Consider the following 20,681-nt stretch of genomic DNA (forward strand, 5'->3'; position numbering starts at 1 on the left):
TTGCTTTACTTTGTTCCTGAGACTGACAATGAGAGCGAATGATTAAGAATAATTTTTCATCATTTTTTTCTTACCAAAAAGGTTCTAGTAACACATGGATCTGAAAAATGTTACAAAAAATTGAAGACTCGAGGTCCCTTATTTTGGGGTGTGTCCTAATGCCAAGGATCAGTGCCATGACCTCTCTGGGGCGTGGCCACCATCGTCAAAGACCGAACACAGATCACCAGGCAGGACGCCCAGCCCACCCCACACCCTGGGGCCTCCCACCAGAAATTCACTTCCACCCCCCCCTTGGAGAGCTCTGACAGGAAAGAAGCCCCAAGAAGAGCAGTAGCATCAGGTCACACATAACAGCTGTCTCATTTCTTTCACTCCTAGGGGCCTTTTTCAGGTTTCTTTCTATTCTGGAGTGAGCCTAGGAGCACATTTTCCAAGAAAATCATCTATCTGATCCACATTTTCAAGTTAATTTGCAGAGAATTTTACAAATTATGAATCATTTAATCTCCTTTATAATTTCTCATTATCCAGTTACATTTCTTTGTGCTTTCTTCACCTAATTTTTGATTGAGCAGGTAAAACGTGATCTCTCTCTATATATTTTTAAAAATAACTGTTTCCCGGGTGCCTGGGTGGCTCAGTGGGTTAGGCCGCTGCCTTCGGCGCAGGTCATGATCTCAGGATCCTGGGATCGAGTCCCGCATCGGGCTCTCTGCTCAGCAGGGAGCCTGCTTCCTCCTCTCTCTCTCTCTCTGCCTGCCTCTCTGCCTGCTTGTGATCTCTGTCAAATAAATCAATAAAAAACTTTAAAAAAAAAATAAATAAATAACTGTTTCCCTAAAGAGTAGCTCTCAATATTTCTCAATCATTTCCCTTTTTAAATTTTCTTATTGAGTTCTAGCTTCATCTCTATTATTTCCTTCTGCTTTCCTTTATTTTACTTTGTTGTTTGGTTTCCAACTTCCTGACTTGCACACTTCATTTATTTATTTTTATTATTTAATTACATCCCATGAGTTGTGATATCTGACTGTGTCGGTTAGGAATTGCATTGGTTCCTACTAACAAAGAGACCCAACTTAGCAATTCTAGAGTTAGGAACTTTTTTCCCCCAGAGGCAGGAAGTCCAAGGCCAGAATGGATGATGGCAGGATATTTCTGAGGAATACCTCTTTCATCTTTTCCATTTATCTACTTTTAGCATGCGTTAGACACCTTAGGAGTACAAAATGGCTAACCCAGCATCACATACGTCAAAAGTTCATTAGGTCAGCTGAGTCAACCTTTTTAAGAAGCTTTCCTGGAAGTCCCACCCACCAATATTATTTTATATCTATCTCACTGGTGAGAACTTAATAATATGGCCACCCCCAACTACAAGGACAGATTGAGAAACAGGGATGTCTATCTGGTCACTGACATTCTCAACAAAATCAGTGTCCTGTTGACACTGAGAAGGCAGCCAGTAATTTCTACCACAGTAATGTTTTTAACATTATTTCCTAAGTAGCTTCAGTCTGTGGATTTGATTTCTTCTTTGATCCATGAGTTGTTTTTGAAAAAGTTTTTTCATATCCAGTACGTCTGCTGTTGTGTTGTTTTGGCTTGGAGGGTCCCTATTTCTGTATGTTGTGAATTTCTACATGCACTGTAGTAAAAAAAAAAATTAAGTTTCTACTATTCCTTCCTTTTTAAATGTACTGAGGTTTCCTTTGTGGGCAAATGTATGGATAATTTTTGTCAACATTTACTGGGTAATGGGTATAGTCTCTTTTTTTAAGGTATGGAATTCAAAATATATCCATATAATTTACCAATTTTTTATTCAGCTACAGTACATCCTGATTTACTTTGTCTTTCCAATTTGTCTTGAGTCTGTCTGGATATATCTGTCTCTTACCGGCCTAGAGCTGTCTCTTCTGTTTGATGATTATTCTTCTAAATATAAAACATGTTAGACATCATCACCTCCAGGTTTACAAAGGGGAACAACTTAGAGAAGGACATTCATGTGCAAATCCATTTTTAACTCACTGACCCCAATGATTTCATGATGCCTACTTTTATTTTCAGGCTTATCCTGACAGTATTAGGCGATTTCATTTTTAATCAACATTAAACAAGATATAACGGAAATTTGGATTCTCCAGCTTCCCTTTCCCATCTGATCACATTCCCCAGAGGAAACCAAGTGCAAATGTTAGTTGTTTCTCTAGTACTCACCTCTATGTTGCTCAGTAATATGCCTAAATTCAATTGCCTAACTCACCAGTTTTACATAGGGGCGATGACATACCATACAGGCAAATTTCTCATTCTGTTAGCTTCTCAATAATATTAACTATACTTATATTATGATTACATATTAATAATCAACCAAAATAATATATAAGTATTATATAAATATTTATTCACTAAACAGCTACACTGTAGGCTATGGCCATCTTTCTTTACAAAACTTTAGGGGCGCCTGGGTGGCTCAGTGGGTTAAGCCTCTGCCTTCGGCTCAGGTCATGATCTCAGGGTCCTGGGATCGAGCCCCGCATCAGGCTCCATGCTCGACAGGGAGCCTGCTTCTCCCTCTCTCTCTCTCTGCCTGCCTCTCTGCTTACTTGTGATCCCTGTCTGTCAAATAAATAAATAAAATCTTTTAAAAAAAAAACTTTAACTTTTATAGGGTTAGTATCTGACTGCTGGTCTCACTTGTCTTCTTCCCAATACACCTACCTATCCTTAAATCTTTTGTCAGCTACATCACGTTAGATGCTTACCAGTACTAATTTCAAAATAACCAAAACATCAGATAATTTGGTGATCTTTTCCCCTGGTGCCCTGCCCTCTGCAGCCTTCCATCCCTGCACCTTTCATTAGAGTCTTACATTGCTCTCTTCCTTCTGTGCTATACCGTGTCCAAAATTTCCTCTTTCTTAGTTTACCCAATTGGTCTGGGAGAATTCACTTCTGGTAGCTTTTTAAGAGGTCCAAGGGAGTAAACTTTTTGAGTCCTTGGTGTTTTGAAAAATGTCTTTATTCAATACTTAGTTTGATGATGGAGAGTCTAACTGGATTTAGAATCCAGGTTAGAAATAATTTTCCCTCTGATTTTTTAAAGTATTACTTTGTTATCTTGTACCTTCCAGGGATGCCATTAAGAATTCTTCTATTAGGGGGCACCTGGGTGGCTCAGTGGGTTAAAGCCTCTGCCTTCGGCTCAGGTCATGATCCCAGGGTCCTGGGATCGAGCCCCTTGTCGGGCTCTCTGCTCAGCAGGGAGCCTGCTTCCCTTCCTCTCTCTCTGCCTGCCTCTCTGCCTACCTGTGATCTCTGTCTGTCAAATAAATAAATAAAATATTTTTATAAAAGAATTCTTCTATTAGGACAGCCTTTCCTCTGTGTGTGCCCTGTGTACTCTTCTCTGACAGCTTTTAGGACCTTTTCTTCATCCCTACTGTGGTTGGAATTTCACCTGATGTATCCTAGTGAGGGTCTTTTGGGTTTTGTTTTGTTTTTTAAGATTTTATTTGTTTATTTGACAGAGATAGTGAGAGAAGGAACATAGCAGGGGCAGGAGAGAGAGAAGCAGGTTTCTCACTGAGCAGGGAGCCCGAAGCGGGGCTTGATCCCAGGACCCTGAGATCATGACCTGAACCGCAGGCAGACACTTAACAACTGAGCGACCCAGGGGCTCCATGAGTGAGGGTTTTATAAGATATGGGCGCTTGGGGTGCCTGGATGGCTAAGTCAGTTGAGCATCTGCCTTCGGCTCAGGTCATGATCCCAGGGTCCTGGGATCAAGCCCCACTTTGGGCTCCCTGCTCAGTGGAGAGCCTGCTTCTCCCTCTGACTGCTTGTGCTTTTTCTCTCTCATTCTATCTCAAATAAATAAATACATTTTTTTTAAATGGGCACTTAATATACTTCTCCAATTTGGAAATTCATGTCATTAGTTCTATTAAATGTTCTGGTGTTATTTCTGTGATAATGTTCAGAGAACCATTTTATTTTGCTTTTGGTTTTTGCATCTAAGATATTAGTAATGTTGTTTCTTCCACACTGAGTTTCAACTTTTTGGATTTTTTTTTTTCCTCAACTACTTCTCAACTCTTTTTAGTTTTACTTTTTTGAGAGCTACATCCTCACCTTCTCCTAAAATTCAAGTATTTCATTTGTAATCCCCAATATCTCCTTCTTATTCTCTAATTGGTTCTGCTGCATTCTAAATGCTATTCTCATTTTAGACATGAAATAGCTTCTCTCTCTCTCTGAAGATACTTTAACTTTTTTCAAAAGAAAAAATTTTTTTTCCTGCTTTCTGCAATAGGTCCATCTTCTGTAAGGTTTCTCTTTGCCAGTCTGTTTTGGTCCTTTCTTTCCTGTTGAAGCTTTTCCTAAGAGGACTCAGATCCTTGGCCGTCCAATCCTATTGAACAGTACAGTCCTAAAAGCAGATTGGAGCCTCTGCAAGCATGAAGAGGAGTTATTAGCTGGTGAGCTTCAAGGAATGGGGTGTACCAAGATTTCCAATGAGGGACACGCACATTTCTGTCAGTTCTGTATCTGGGGCATTTTTTTCTGGACTGGTCTGATTTCTCAAGGAAAGAATCTGGGGCTGCACGAGCTTGGCTGCTGGTGTCAGGGAACAGGGCAGGGGAAGAGCATGGAGGTCCCAGCTCTCATTCAACCCCCCTGTTTTCAGCCGTCCCTATCTGCTTCCAAGATCTCTCCAGTTCAGTTTCTCCAGGGAACAGACCTCCAGCCTGCTCATCGGGGTGGGAAGGGGAGCAGAGGCAGATGGAGGTCTAGATACCAGGGTGTAGAGAGAGCCCTGGAGAGCTGGCTGTTCAAGGCACTCACATAATTCCCTAGGTTTCAGCCCCTCATCCCTGCCTCCTAGGGCAACGGACGCCTCTGACCGTCTCTGAGCCTCCCAGGGGCTCTGCAGGGAAGCCACCTCATCTCTCCACCACCACCAACTCAATGGCCTGTCCTCCACTGGTGAGCTAGCTCTCCTCCACGAGATCTGCCATTCCTTGTCTTCAAAGCTTGAAACACTCTTGAGCCTTTACTATCTTCCCAGTGGGATTCTGAAAAGGGGATACATCTCCTGCCTGGAAACTGATCTAGCTTGACAAGGCTAATAACATTTACAAAATACTTCAAAACTAGGACAAAAACAGCAAGCGTGTCTTAGACTGCAGAAGCAATGCACAGAGGCCAAGACCAGAATGCCTGGGTGTACCCCGGTCCCGTGCGCGAGCAACACTGGCCCGTGTTATTCTGGATCTTTACAAGCGTTTGCACTCATTCAAGTTTATAACAAATACTTTTTTCGACAGAAGAGTTTCTAAGCAAACAAATGTGTTCACTGCAATGTTTTGTTTATGATATTTGCTAAATGGGGTCACATTTTACTCACCAATAATCTCTTCTGTGCTGACTCTGAGTTTTCTATGAAAATATTCCTCCTAATATTTATTAATAAAATTCTTTTCTAGGGTTTTACAGCCCCTTTCATTAGCTGTTGCTACTACAGTCAACACTAATTACATTTCAATCTTTGAATAAGGCCACCTTGGTTTATTATAATCTTAGCTCCCTGTTAGCAAATTAATCCACATATTTGAATTTCATGAAATGTCCACAATTTACATTTCCTTGACAACAAACCTCAATCCAATATTTTCACAGAATGACATTTCCCGGCTGGGCACTGGTGTTTTAAACAAATGTGGATTTCCTTCCCAAGCACAGTGTAAACACTGAATTAATGAATGAATTCAAGGACAGCTGTTCATTTTCAGACACCAGGCTCCGCTACAATCCTAATGCTCTCCGCAGAACACACTTCTCGGCTGGGGACGAAGCCCAACCAAGGACTTACATAATTTGGCAATAAATGCAGACCAATTGCCAGGAAGTAACATTGTGACACTTGGCAAATAAAAGTGGTGTTTTGGAGTGGAAATAATGCTTTAGTAAAAGACCATTAAATGATGATAATTGCTTTAGTTAGCGAGATCAGGGAGTGTGTTTCTGAGTAAGAACAAAGAGCTTAGCACTTGGAAGAACTACGAACATATGCCAGACAGAAACAGTTCCTCTCTCTGGGACATCACATTTTATCAGCTGGGCACAGAGATTAGTCACAATGCTGGGTCACATATCGCTACCTCATTGCTCTAATTCCCCATGGCACCCCCAAAACCCAGAAGCCTTTTCACTAGCCCCTCCAAAGGCCCTGCCAGCTACCGTGGAAACAGAGTTAGGCATTCGGAAACGTCTCCACCACGGCTGGCCCTCCCTCCTGAGGCTGACAGTCCCCACGAGCCAGGCCAGGCTGGCCCAATCACCCAGCAAGGCTCCTGGGGTGGGAAAGGGATTCTGTGGATGTCTGCTTGGAATGAGTAACTCCCGTTTTATCATACAAGTCATTTAAAAGAGCACTTCAACTAGGAACTTCAACTAGGTAAAAGTGAGAAATCAGACTGAGAAAAGCCAAAGATTAGCAAAATGCTTACTAGTTTTTAAATGTACTTATTCCCGGGGCACCTGGGTTGCTCAGTGGGTTAAGCCTCTGCTTTCAGCTCAGGTCATGATCTCAGGGTCCCTGCTGAGCAGGGAGCTTTGCCTTCTCCCTCTGCCTGCTGCTGTGCCTACTTGTGATCTTTCTCTCTGTCAAATAAATAAATAAAATCTTTAGAAATAAATAAATAAATGTGCTTATTCCCAAACATGACAGAGAGAGGCAGTCTTACCTAAACTAAGCTTTACATTCTTTCTTTTCTTCTTTCCTATCTACCTATCAGTTCTGTGGTGCAAACATAGGAAACTGAACAAACTTTTAAGGTTTCAAAGGAAATGTCTTCACACAGTCAAGACTCTGGAAAACTCCCTGGGAAAACCATTTCAAAAATAAACTCTGAGGTTTGAAAATGAAGGGAGAGTGCTGACTAACCTACAGAGTTCAGTATGGTTTGAGTAACATGAGAAGGACAAGCAACATCTTAAATGAGAATGAAGAGGGGCGCCTGGGTGGCTCAGTGGGTGAAAGCCTCTGCCTTCGACTTGGGTCATGACCCCAGGGTTCTGGGATCGAGACCCACATCGGGTTCTTTGCTCCGCAAGGAGCCTGCTTCCTCCTCTCTCTCTGCCTGCCTCTCTGCCTACCTGTGATCTCTGTCAAATGGATAAATAAAATCTTAAAAAAAAAAAATGAGAATGACGACCAGAAATTTTCCATCTCGGGGGAAAAAATTAAAAATTAAATTTTTAATACTGTGTGCTGCAGCTTCCCCCTAAATCTATCCACTTCACACGAAAAGTAAGTGGATAAAGAGAATGGGGAGGAAAAAAGCCTATCGAAAGACTCTTTTTATACTAAGGATAGATGTTTTGGAGAATCAACCAGGAGTATAAGGATCGGGGGCCACAAGGACTAACCAATCTGATCACACTCGGGCTGGAGCCCAGCACCTGGCTGGCTTTCCAGGGACCCCCATGTCTCCTCTGGAAGTCTGCTCCCTCCCGTCCCCACAGATGGTCCCCTTACATCCTTCTCTGTTCCACTTTTGTCCATGTTGATCCCACTCCTCTTTCCTTACTTATCTGGTTAGCATGTGTGTTACCAATATATTTATAATATTCTTTTCTTCCTAACTTTTTTTTTTAAGATTTTATTTATTTGTTTGTTTGTTTGTTTGTTGGAAAGAGAGAGAGACAGAGAACACAAGCAGGGGGAGCGGCAGGCGGAGGGAGAAGGAGAAGCAGCCTCCCTGCTGAGCAAGGAGGCAGATGAAGGACTAGGCCCCAAGACCCTGGGACGCTGACCTGAGCCAAAGGCAGATGCTTAACCGACTGAGCCACCCAGGTGTCCCTTTTCTTCCTAACTTTAATTCTAAAATTTGGTGACTGACATTTTATATTCGACATGGTCTCTGAAAGAAAATACAGAATTCATGTCCAAATAATGTTGAAGATATATTATTCATTCTTTTTCACGTCTTGACCCTGAAGCGATTTCTAAAATGTTCTCCCCACAATGCAGGGCTAAGAGACAGAAGCTGACGGTTGTGAGGACAAGCAATGGAGTCCAGCACCCAGGTGCAGGGGTGGGGAACGTGTCTGACATTTGAGTCCAGTCCAGTCCTGGCTCTGGACGGTTTCTTTAACATCTCTGAGTGTTTCCGTATCTCTAGAGTCAGATTACTGATGATGACTGCATAAGGTAATAGAGTATATCAAATCACATATGTAGGCTAAAGGAAATAACAGAAAATCATAAGCAAAAAAAATTTAATATGGCGCTTACGGCCGCAAGAAAGCTAAGTTCTTGGGGCACCTGAGTGACTCAATCTGTTAAGCAGCTGACTCTTGATTTCAGCTCAGGTCATGATCTCTGGGTTGTGACATGGAGCCCCGTGTCACCAAGATTCTCTGTCTCCCTCTACCCCTCCCCCACTCACTATCTTAAAAATAAATAAATAAATAAGATTTAAAAGTTTAAATTTAAATTTTTAAAAAATTTAAAGTTTAAATTTAAAGTTTAAAAAATTTAAAGTTTAAATTTAAATTTTTAAAAAAAAGCTAACTTGGATCATAAAATATTTTTAAATACGAGGCAGAGGCTAAAAACCCCACTGGTTCACCAAACAGCATTAACCACCAACATCCTGAAATAATTAACTAATTAAGAACGCAGGCAACAGCTGAGAATCTAAAGTACAGTGCTGTGTCCATAGCGGGAATTCAGTAACTAATTGCTGCAAGAATAAATGTCTTTGTTGCCAGGCGCACAGAAAAGACCTTAACCAGAGAGACCCATGACATTTGCTATGTGGAGTGGAAGCCCAAACACACAGACACAAGGTTACCTATCACTGCTTTTTGCTATAAGCCAACATCGAGCCCCCCAATCCTCAACACCGCCCTCCCATTGTCACTGACAATCCGTGTAGACATAAAATAAAACCTATCTGCTGTTCCTGACACGACACTTACCTACAACTATCTATACTGAAGCCAAATATCTAAGAAATTCACCTCCTAAAACCTAGGGGCATCTTCTTAAGTTTCCCGAGACACTTCTCCAGTCTTGTCACTACGTCACAGTCAACTTCGCACCCTGGGGTGCTCCTCAAGCTCCGGGCATACGTTAGGCTCACATTCCCACTACTGCCCTTAGAACATTCTACCCGGCCACCCAGAGGCCACCACTGACACAGGTACCCAGCAAGAGAAGCTTCGATCCTCGCCCTGTTACTATGACCTTGACTTCAAACACTTTCTTCCTCCATTAAAAATGATCTCCCTTCAGCTACAAAAACCTTGTCAGCTACCCCCACAAGGCCTGCCTGCTCTGGATTCCAGGACAGTCCACCTTACCCCGCTCCACATGGTCACGGCTCCTCTATTAATCGGCTGTCCCAACTGCTGCATTTTAAGTTTCTCAAATGCACATGGTGGCCGCACCATGCCGCAGCAGGTACAGGAAGCTTTCTCTGTAACCTGTCTGTTCAGAGCCTCACAGCCCCTATTTTCTCCCTTTTAGGGATGTGTCAACGTTTGATGGGCCAGTGATTTCCCCCAAGGTCACACCTCGCTCAGGGGCATTGATGGATTTAAGCCCAGACCCTCTGTCCCAAAGACCTGAGCTCTTTCTGGGGCAGGGATCACGTTTTCATTGTTCTGCCTCCCACAGCATCTGACACAATCACACTGGTGTGGTCCCTGGAAAGCTGTGGAAAACGCGCCCCAGGTCCCACCGCACCAGCATCCAGCAAGCCAGCCTCTGTGGACAGTCAGATGTCAGGAGCGGTGTTACTCTCCAAGGAGGCCTTCCTCTGGCACCTAGGACAGTGTCTTGCATGTAGCAGGCACCAAATGAACGAATAAATGAACTAAAATTAATAAAGTATGCACAATGCACATAGGCTTTTTAAAAAATTTGAACAATATTTAAAAAGCCCAATCTTTCCCATATCAAATCTCCTATCCCACCCTTCGTGTGTGCTCCTATCTCCAGCTGTTATATGAGTCACTGTTTTTTATGTAAAGATTTTATTTATTCATTGGAGAGAAAGAGAGTGTGCATGATCAGGGAGGGACTGCGGGGGGAGGGGGCAAAGGAAGAAGGAGGAGCAGACCCCCCATGGGGCCTGACTCAGGGCTCGATCCTAAGACCAGGAGATCAGGATCCTGAACTGAAGGCAGAGGCTTAATCCACTGAGCCACCCAGGTTCTGCTGTGTCACTGCTTACTTAACACACTAGAACTTGATCAGATCACTGTGGCTTTTTTCCCCATCCCCAGCAGCCGCGTTTATAAAACGCACGTACTTCAAAAGCAGAAAACAGGCCCTGGGTTATCAAGAATCTCCTCAGGGAGGTAAAAGGGACACTGGAATTCCAATGGCCATTCCAACAATGCCAGCTGCAACCAGCCCGGTTCCCAGAACCCCCCCAAACACGACCGCTGCAAAGGGAATTTCAAAGCCAAACATTCACCCCTGGAATATACGTTATGTCTTCTGCAGAGCATCTCTTCCTGGTCACTCAAAGTAAGGTTAACCAGGGAAATCTGGCCGTCTTTCTCCTCATCAGGGAAAAGATGGCGGCAGTTGGCATCCTGAGCACATCTCGCCAAACGACTGAAAGGGTCCGTGGCATGCAGCCTTCCCACCTCCCTGCACCCATCAATTCCTAAACCAACAAAATGCCCTAAATGCACCCCTGAGTTGTTTGCACAGGACCCAGAAAGCAAGGCTCTAAGTGACAGGCACCTGGATTTGCCCACAGACGCTTCCTGAGTCCCACACAGCAGGACTGCTAAAAGCAAACGGAAGATCACACTGGGTAGCCACCCCAAAATCTTAAAATATAAAATAAAAATAAACCTAAAGTAGCACAATTATCATATGAGCTCACTGATATGAGGAATTTGAGAGGCAGGGTGGTGCGGGGGGGCTGATGGGGGCAGGGAAGGAAAAAAATGAAACAAGATGGAATCGGGAGGGAGACAAACCATAAGAGACTCTTAATCTCACAAAACAAACTGAGGGTTGCGGTGGAGGGGGGGGGTAGTTGGGTTATGGACACTGTACTATGGTGAGTGCTGTGAAATGTGTAAGCCTGATGAATCACAGACCTGTACCCCTGGGGCAAAAAATACATTATATGTTAATAAAGAATTAAAAAAAAAAAAAAACCTAAAGTAACAACCCAGCAGATTTCCACATGCATAAATGCAGGTTGTCTGTTAGCCATTCAGTCTCACCCCTCAGCGGCTGATGGTACCACGAGTCAGATAAACTCCGGATGGACGACAATGGGCGACAAGGGAAGGGGGACTAACCCAGGGCCCAAAATCACGCTAAACAGGCTGCGTCTTGCTCTCACCGGTTACTCAGGTTAACTGGAGAACGGAAAGTTCTTTGAGATAATCTGGGCATTTCTGGAGTCCTTTCCCTGCTTTTCCCTTCCTGAAGCAACCCCCCCCCTTCATCTCCAACTTCTACTCTCTGTGTTCTGCCCCAGTCTCCCCGTGGCTGAGCCCGTTAGCACGAGAGCCTCAACTTACATTTGGAAGCTGCTATGGTGTGAATGCTTGTATCTCCCCCACCTTCCCAAATTCATGTTGAATTCCTAACCGCCAAAGATGGTGGTATTAGGAGGTCGGGCCCCTGGGAGGTGCTTAGACTCTCAGGAATGGGATTAGTGTTCTTTTAAAAGAGACCCCAGAAAATCCCCTAGCCCTTTCCACCTCATGAGGACCCAGCAAGGAGGCATCAGCCCTGAACCAGGAAGAAGGCCTTTACCAGAAGGGTACATGCAGGCACCTTGATCTTGGACTTCCAAAACTGTGAGGAATCCACTTCTGTGCTTTATAAACAACCCAGTCTGTGGGTCACAGCAGCCTGAAGGGTTGACGGCAGAAATGAACAGGATATAAACAAACGCATAGATTCAAATGAAATGGGTGGGGAACGAACACTCACAGCTCCTTTCAAGGCAAAGAATCTGTCTCCTCTTGGGTCTCATTTCCCTCCCTCCCCAGGTGCAAAATCCACCTCCCTCCCCAGTCTCGAGGGGCCAGAAGCACCTAAAGCAAAAGTCAGAACAGGGAGCTTTTCTGCCTGCCCGCCTGCCTTTTTAACCCCAGCCCCAGCACGGGTGGGGAAAGGTCATCAACTCCGCTGTCTTTGTTTATGCAGAACCACAGAAATACCATCACTTTATGCAGATGTCTCGGGTACAGAAGTTTCACAATTCAGGATGCTCTTCAATAATTAGAAATTGAAGCAGTCACCAGAAACAGAAGGTTCCATTACGTAAATAAACAAAAGTAATACTTTTTTAGCCTTTTGGGGTTTGTCAGTATATTCTTTGGTATTCATAAGAATATGGGTATTTTTAAATTTCACTCTCTTGAAAGCTAAAAAAGCCCACTCACAGCCACACTATCTTTATTGTGTTAAAAATACCTTTGCACAAGCAGTTTGCGATGTTAAAACCTATTCCTAGGTGTCCCTATTTTAGTCTTTTGCAAGCTTGTATCAGTACATGTCCTCAAAGAAAAAATTCTCAACTTTTATCATTCTTATGAGAGCATACAGCCAAACCAAATCTGTACATTCAACAAAGTATGTTTAAGAAGCCAATACAGGGCGCCTGGGTGGCTCAGTGGGTTAAGCCGCTGCCTTCGGCTCAGGTCATGATCTCAGGGTCCCTGGATCGAGTCCCGCATCGGGCTCTTTGCTCAGCAGGGAGCCTGCTTCCTCCTCTCTCTCTGCCTGCCTCTCTGACTACTTGTGATCTCTGTCTGTCAAGTGAATAAATAAAATCTTTAAAAAAAAAAAAAAGAAGAAGCCAATACAATTCAAACTCACAACACAAATTTAATACCGAGGATAAAGTTCATTTTGCTGAAACTGAATCACCATATATTGTGTGAACAAGACAGGGACCCTACAGTCCAGGCAGGTCCTCCTGGTCTCACGGCGCACGTGTCACCTTGTACAAGCCTCCGTGCCCTTTCTTTATTCAAACGACTGCGTAAACCTTCCTTTGGGCCACCCGCCACAAAACTACTAGGTCTTCCTGTGATGCAACGGCCTCATTTACGTGCCCACAGTATCTCGGTTTCTCTTCCGATAGGTCATAATTAAAATATGCTAATAATACCTGAAATCCAGCCCTTGTAAACAGAGCCATTGGAACTGAGTATTGGTATCCACAGGTGACCTGGTCACTGAGGATATGCTGACCCTAACCTTCTGTTTAGTCACACCCAGGTTCTCATGGAGAGCCTCTCTCTAGGCTAGGCCCCCTCCCACCACAGAACTTCAAACAAGTAACTCAAACAGTAACAAGTGCGGTGAAGAAAATGAGGCAGGGCAAGGAGAGAACAAGGTGGTGGTGAAGACCCATCTGGGCTACCATGGTCGAGGAAGGCCTCTCTGGAAGGGGAAGCGTTGACTGCAAGGCTAGGGGAAGGCCTTTGCAAGCTGCGTGAGCGCCAGGTAGACAGAACAGCAAGTCTCGAGTTCCCAAGAACGGGATGTCCTATAGGAGTTGGAAAATTGGCAATAAAGTCAACTCGGCCAGAACAAATTGAGAGGAGAGGAGGAAAGGCGTCGGGGAGGGCAGAGAAGAGGGCGGGAGCCAAATTATGGGGATGTGCGGGCATCCAAGAGGGCTCTGGGTCTCATCCCAAGTCAGGTGGTGGGACACCAACACCAACGCGAGTCAAATGTTCGTGAAAGCCAGGAGCTGGGTGAGCTCCCCTAGGAGGTAACGCAGATGGAGAGGCTGAGGACAGAGCCCTGGGGCCTTGCTGTGTAGTGTGCTCCTGGACCAGAGTCACAGCGTCCCCTGAGAGCCCCACACAGACCCAGCGAATCAGGATGGGCATTTAAGGAGATCCAAGGAGGGCCTAGGCCCCATGGCTGCAACACTGAGAAGAAAAGGAACAGACGGATACCAGAGCAGGGACAGCCAGGGGAAGGGAGAAAACCAGGGAGTGTGGTGGACTACAAACCTGCAGAAGCTAGTGTTTCCAAAAGGAAGGAGGGTCCTTGAGCCAAACACTGCTACTAAGCTGATGAAGACTAGGGAGCATTGCTGTTTTAAGCAGCATGGAGATCAAAAGTGACCTTGGTGAGAACTCTCTCACTGACTAGAAAGGCAGGGAAACCTGACCACAGTTGGCAGCAGCAAAACAGAGCAAAGACAACTCTTTCAAGGAATGTCAATTATCACAGAAATGAAAATACAAAAATACAGGCAGTTGCGGAAACAATTAGATGCCTCCCTTGCCCAGCCCACTCCCCTCCACCCTAGTAGGAGATCTCTGGCGGATTTGCTCCCAATTGCCCAGGAATGTGACTGCAGCCTAGGAGGTGCCAATGAAACGCAAAACCTGGTATTCACGCTCGAAAAATCCTGAGCCAGACCTTCCCTAATTTTATGGAATATTACTTCTCTCCCTCCCTCTGGCAGTTGCCCGTTTTCCTGGTTGTGGCTGAACCTCCGAGGCTGCGCCAAGAGCAGCTGAAGCGGTATGGTCTGCATTTAATTTAGACCAACAGTAGAAGTCCATGGAAATACCTTTTCACCCTGGCAATGCCAGAAAAGACAAAAATAAATCCAGCCTAGAAGAACCCAGAGGGAAAGAAGTCACTACTTTTCCCTCTCCTCTACAAAACCCCTTGACTTATCCATGCCCATGCCCAAGCAGAGGAGAACCTTCTAGAATCATGTTCTGAAGGTAAAAAGGCCTTCAGAGACCATGTAGCATACCCCTGACTGCTCTTAGATGAACCACTTTCAAGCTCCTTAGTTCTCAGCTTTTAGACCCTAACTGCTGCTCTGGGATCCATCCCCACCTCCATTACCACTTCTCCCACACCGGTAACACAGGAGCAGCAATTCCAGTTTACTTTCCTCTGCCTGCCCCCAGTATTGACGTTAGTCCCTCATCTCTGTCTCCCTGTCCCACAATTCACCCCGCGGGAGCCCTCCTTGCATTCACAAGAATGACAATAATGTAATTAACTCTTAAACACTCACACTGTGTACCAAGTACTCTTCTAAATGCTCGTATACTAAACATTAACCTTCTGAACTGTCATGTCCAAAACTAACCTCTGGACATTAGCCTAATGTTGAACATTAACACACACACTTTAATTTGGATGGGTCAGTGATGACCGTATAGAAAAATACCACAAGAAGTGAACGTACTTAAAGGTCTCCTTTTTCTCCTAGGGGCTCAATTTAGAAAGGTTTTGTAATAAAACCCAAAGTATAATTTGTTTTCCTGGCTGGCTCTCCCCAGCTGGAACCTTCTCTGAGTCATCATGGTGGAAATCATGGTGTGAAGCTATGGCAAATTCACTCTGTACACTTTGACTATCCTGAGGGCGGCAGGAAGCAGACATTTGTATCAACACAGGTGCCAAGTCGTGAAATGAAACAGGCGATAAAAAGTAAATAACTTTTTTTGAACCCTAGACATGAAAAAGATCACTACAAAGGAAAGAGAAAAAATGAAGAGGAAAAAGGAAGAAACACAAAAGGAAAACAATGAAAGGAAGTCCCTCCCTGGTAGTTAAGAGCTGTTGTTTTTTTTTAATCGCCCATCTGGAAGAGTTGAGGGCCATCGTACATTTCTCTGGAGCGTCAGGCTTGCCGTTATTTCCTATGCCAGTGACAGCTCCTGTGATTTCTGCTTCCACAGCGTGAGCAGACAGCTGTAAGGCAAAGACACGATGATCTTCTAAAGAAGCTAAAGACACCTCACAATAAAAGTAGAAACGTGGAGAACTCACAGCAGCATCCCAGAGAAAAATCAGCCTCGAGGAAGCCTCAGTCTTTAATGAGGAAATTTTATCAATTACATCCACGTTGCAAAGTTAGGGTTCACCAAGCACTTCCAAGCTCATGATCTCAGGCAGGACAGCAGCACGTGATGCTGTCTGGCTGACCACAGTGAAGAGCTGGGACTCGAGTCCAGCTCAGAGCCCCTGGAGAGTGTGCTTCCTGCTTCTAAAACCAGACCCTCCTGTTCTCTCATGGGCTCGGTATGCTTGGGGAACGGGGTTATGTTTTTCTCCAACTAAGTGATTATAATCTCTCCACTGAGCAGCATTCCCTTGACCCTAATGCTTATTTTTTGCCGAAAGTGTCCCATCATAGCATCAGACAATTGAAATAGAGGCTTTATCCTTGAGATTTCATACGTAAATGGACCTAGACCCATGTCTTACCCCAGATCACTGGTGGAAAGGGAGGTCCTTTGTTGTTTAGAGGTAGAAAGGGAATCAGTGATTTGGTTTAAGAAAGGGTCCCTCAACAGTGCAGGGGTGCCTACCTTTCTTCTAGAGAGTGGGGCATTAGCCTGCTCACCACAAAACACCGCAGGCTGAGTGGATGAAACAACAGAAATTTCTCTCTCATGTCTCTGGAGGCTGGGAAGTCCAAGATCAAGGTACTGACCAATTCAGTTCCTGATGACAGCTCTCTTCCTGGCAGATGGCAGACTTCTCACTGGGTTAGCACAGGGCCCCTCCTCAGTGCCTGTGTGGGAAGAGAGATCCCTCTCTCTTCCTCTTCTTCCAAAACCACCAATCCCACCGAGAGGGCCCCACCCTTATGACCTAACTTGATCTAATCCTAATTACTTCCGAAAGGCCCCATCTCCAAAAGCCATCACATTTAGGGTTAGGATTTGAAGGGAACACAAACACTTAGTTCCTGGCAAATGGGTAGGGACAAAGGGAAGCAGAGGGAGAAAAGATTATGAGAATCCTGTCACCCAGTGGCAAGGAACCCCCACACATTTGGGAGATATAATTAAATATCTCCAAGTTTTTTCTAACTCTGTTCCCTGACAACTGAGTCTTCATCTCCCCATTTCTCTCTCCTAGAGAGCCATCAGACTGAATCTAGCTCTATTACAAATATATGAAACAACTTCACAGAAGGGGGTGAGGAGAAAAGGAAATGATCTAAGTAACTCTAGAAATGAGTGGAGCCCAAAAGCAAAAGGAATGATATACAGGTATTTTAGGGTAGTTGATAAAGTTGTTTCCCAAGATGAATGGGTCAACAATGCTGAAACCACTATACGTGTATACTCCGGATAAACAGTTAAGTCAATGGATGGCAGATGGTGGGGGTCTTACTTCTCCCTGTTGGAGGTAGAAGGCTACAGATGTGCAAGGGAAGAAGGCTAGAATGATCTTGTGATAGTGGATTCCACTTGGAGACACCAGTGTGATCTCGTTTAGCTCAATATCGATACAGATAGTTACATATTTATAAATACAGTATTTACATATTTTTCCTTGCTCTGTCAGTCAAGACGGCTTAGGAGCAACAATACTGCAGTAGCAATGCACACACCTAGCACCCACGTCTTGGTTTATAACACTGATAGATGATCTGGTAAAAGGAACCAGGGCTCCTTGAAGAAATGGCCACTTCCAGGACTGGGGCAGGAAACATACAAGAGGGCCTGGAGCATCTTGTAGTGCCAGAATGTAAGTAAGGGCTTTAATTGGGGGAGGGGGGTGGAGGAACCATGAGAGTCTGTGGACTCTGAGAAACAAACTGACGGTTTTAGAGGGGAGGGGGTGTGCTGGGTAAGCCTGGTGGTGGCTATTAAGGATGGCACATATTGCATGGAGCACTGGGTGTGGTACATAAACAATCAATCTTGGAACACTGAAAAAATAAAATTAAATTAAAGTGCTCTAAAAAAATTTTTTTTAAATATTTTATTTATTTATTTGACAGCGAGAGATCACAAGCAGGCAGAGAGGCAGGCAGAGAGAGAGGAGGAAGCAGGCTCCCTGCTGAGCAGAGAGCCCGATGCGGGGCTCAATCCCAGGACTCTGAGATCATGACCTGAGCCAAAGGCAGCAGCTTAACCCACTGAGCCACCCAGGTGCCCTTAAAAAATTTTTTTTGATATATTTTTTTTAAAACCCACAATGCCTATAGTAACGGAGATATATGTAAGAGATATGGGGTTTCCAATGGCCAAAGCTGAAACATTTGAGGAACAGATAAAGAAGTATCAAAACCCAAAATATAAAAATAAATACCTGTGTGGGCACCTGGGTGGCTCAGTGGGTTAAGCCACTGCCTTCGGCTCAGGTCATGATCTCAGGGTCCTGGGATCGAGTCCCGCATCGGGCTCCCTGCTCAGCAGGGAGCCTGCTTCCCTCTCTCCCTCTCTCTCTGCCTGCCTCTCTGTCTGCTGTGATCTCTCTCTGTCAAATAAATAAATAAAATCTTTTTAAAAATAAATAAATAAATAAATACCTGTGTGTACAGGCTGATATAAGCAAATGATTAAATAAATGCATAAATAGAGCAAGAGGGACAAATCTCCCATGCAGAAGAGATTTCCAAATAACTGACTGAGACAATCTGCCTTAAAGGAAGGAAAAGGGAACTCCTCACTCCCTGAGTGCAGGCTGCACACAGTGACTTCCTTCCAGAGGGGACAGGATGGAAAGAAGAAAAAAGAACTTTGCAACGGAGAAACCTGACAACACGACCTCAGCCAGGTCCCCACGTCATCAAGTTAACATCAGCCCTGATAAGTCATCCTGACAGTATGTGCTATGAGGAAAATGGCACTTTACCTCCATCGTCTTCCTTGCCAGACCCCTACCCCCGTGTAATCAGGAGAAAAGCAAACGGCAAATGGCAGTAGAGGGGCATCCTATGAAACACCTGACCAGTCCTCCCCAAAACTGTCAGTATTATCAGAAACAACAGTGGTGGGGCACCTGGGTGGCTCAGTCGGTTAAGCATCAGTCGGTTCAGCTCAGGTCATGATCCCAGAGTCCTGGGATCGAGTCCCGCACTGTGCTCCCTGCTCAGCAGGAAGCCTGCTTCTCCCTCTCCCACTCCCCTGTTTGTGTTCCCTCTCTCGCTGTGTCTCTCTCTGTCAAATAAATGAATAAAATCTTAAAGAAAGAGAGAAAGAAAGAAAGAGAAGGAAAAAAAGAAAGAAAGAAAGACTGATTGATTAGTCATCCCAGGAACAATCTCAGCCCCGAGAAGCGACAGCTGCCGGGAACTCGGTATCCTAGATGGGATCCCAGAACAGATAAAGGACAGTAGATAAAAACTAAGCAAATCTTTAAAAAGGATGGACTGTAACTAATAATAATTTATCAGTATTTGTTTCTTAATTGTGACAAACCAAATGTATTATGTCAACAGAGGAAAGTGGATGGACAGTCTATGAAAACTCTATACTCTCATCATGATTTTGTTATGAATCTAAAACCATTCTAAAATAAAAAGTTGTTGGTTTGTTGGTTGGGGTTTTTTTTCAAGTAACATTAAAAAAGAAACCACCAGGCAGTTCAACCCACTGCTGTGGTGGTCCTTGTGGTCGCTCCAGAGCCAACACGTGTAATTCCTGATATCTCCCACCTCGGGCCTGGAGGAGGTCACAACACAGGTACTCGGGGCGCCTGGGGGGCTCAGTGGGTTAAAACCTCTGCCTTCAGCTCAGGTCATGATCCCAGGGTCCTGGGATGGAGCCCTCCGTCGGGCTCTCTGCTCGGTGGGCCGCCTGCTTCCCTTCCTCCCTCTCTGCCTGCCTCTCTGCCTACTTATGATCTGTCTGTCAAATAAATAAAATCTTTAAAAAAAAAAAAAAAAGAACACAGATACTCGTGTCCTTGACCACATCATCAGGCATACCTCCCTGGTGAGCTCTCAAAGCTCTGCTCCTGGATGGTACCTCTGCCAAGAAAAAACAGGGTAAATAGTTCCCCAGGACCCTGTGAACACAGAGCATCCCATCACAGGGACGTGGAGAGAAACCCAGCAAGGTCCCAAACTGAAAGGCTGCAAAGTCTGTTTCCCACAAGACAGAGGAGAGCTAAATGACTAAAAATTGCCAACTGCATTGTGGAAGGGAGAACGAGCACGTCGAGGGCTGGGCACACACGGAAGCTATACGTTCCGGGGAGAAGGCAGCATGGGGCGGAGTTTAAATGGGCCGTCAAACCAAACCCATTCCCCAGTGTCGCTTATGGACGACGGAGCTCAGCCTCCTTCCTCCTCCATCTCAGAGCCAAAGAGCACGCTTCTCCTTACACAGAAACGTTAATTGGATGAAAAACAGAAGAGCTGAGGGAATCCCAGAACAGGAGAAATCAAACAGGAGAAGACAGAGAAATCGGGATGGAGAGCAAGAAAGGACTAGTGAAAAATGAGAGATACGAGGGAAGCATGTTCACAGACTAGGATGTTAATTAAACTTGCTTGATAGCCTGGTCCGCGTTTCCGGTCACTGTGACAGGAAACGCGGACCAGGGTATCATTTGGGCTGAACAGAAGGAGTGGCCAAGTTAAAACCCCATTTAAAACATTCCTTAATAAGCACCTGAGGACTCAGCTGCCCTGAGTCTCCCCAGCACAGCTCTTCACCCCTGCTCCCCTCCTATAAACGCTTGTGCCTCTGACAGCGTCCCCAAGGTTTCAGACACCTTGGACTGTCCCCTGCTGGGACCCAGGCTATCACCACCCTGCTATGACCTGGACCCAGTGCTGCCAAAGCCCAGTGCCACCCAGTCGAAGACCATGTCTGCCATGCGGTGACACAGATCCAACCCCAAGGTCCACCAGACACCCAGGCAACATCTCCCT

At 44.9% G+C, this 20,681-nt stretch overlaps 1 protein-coding gene across 1 annotated transcript in view; it reads right to left on the reverse strand.

Moving 5' to 3' along the window:
• CGNL1 (cingulin like 1) overlaps positions 1 to 20,681 on the reverse strand; it is a 162,471-nt gene that overhangs the window by 99,644 nt on the left and 42,146 nt on the right. The window lies entirely within an intron of this gene.

Source organism: Neovison vison, chromosome 13 (assembly GCF_020171115.1).
Source record: "Neovison vison isolate M4711 chromosome 13, ASM_NN_V1, whole genome shotgun sequence".
NCBI lineage: Eukaryota > Metazoa > Chordata > Mammalia > Carnivora > Mustelidae > Neogale > Neogale vison.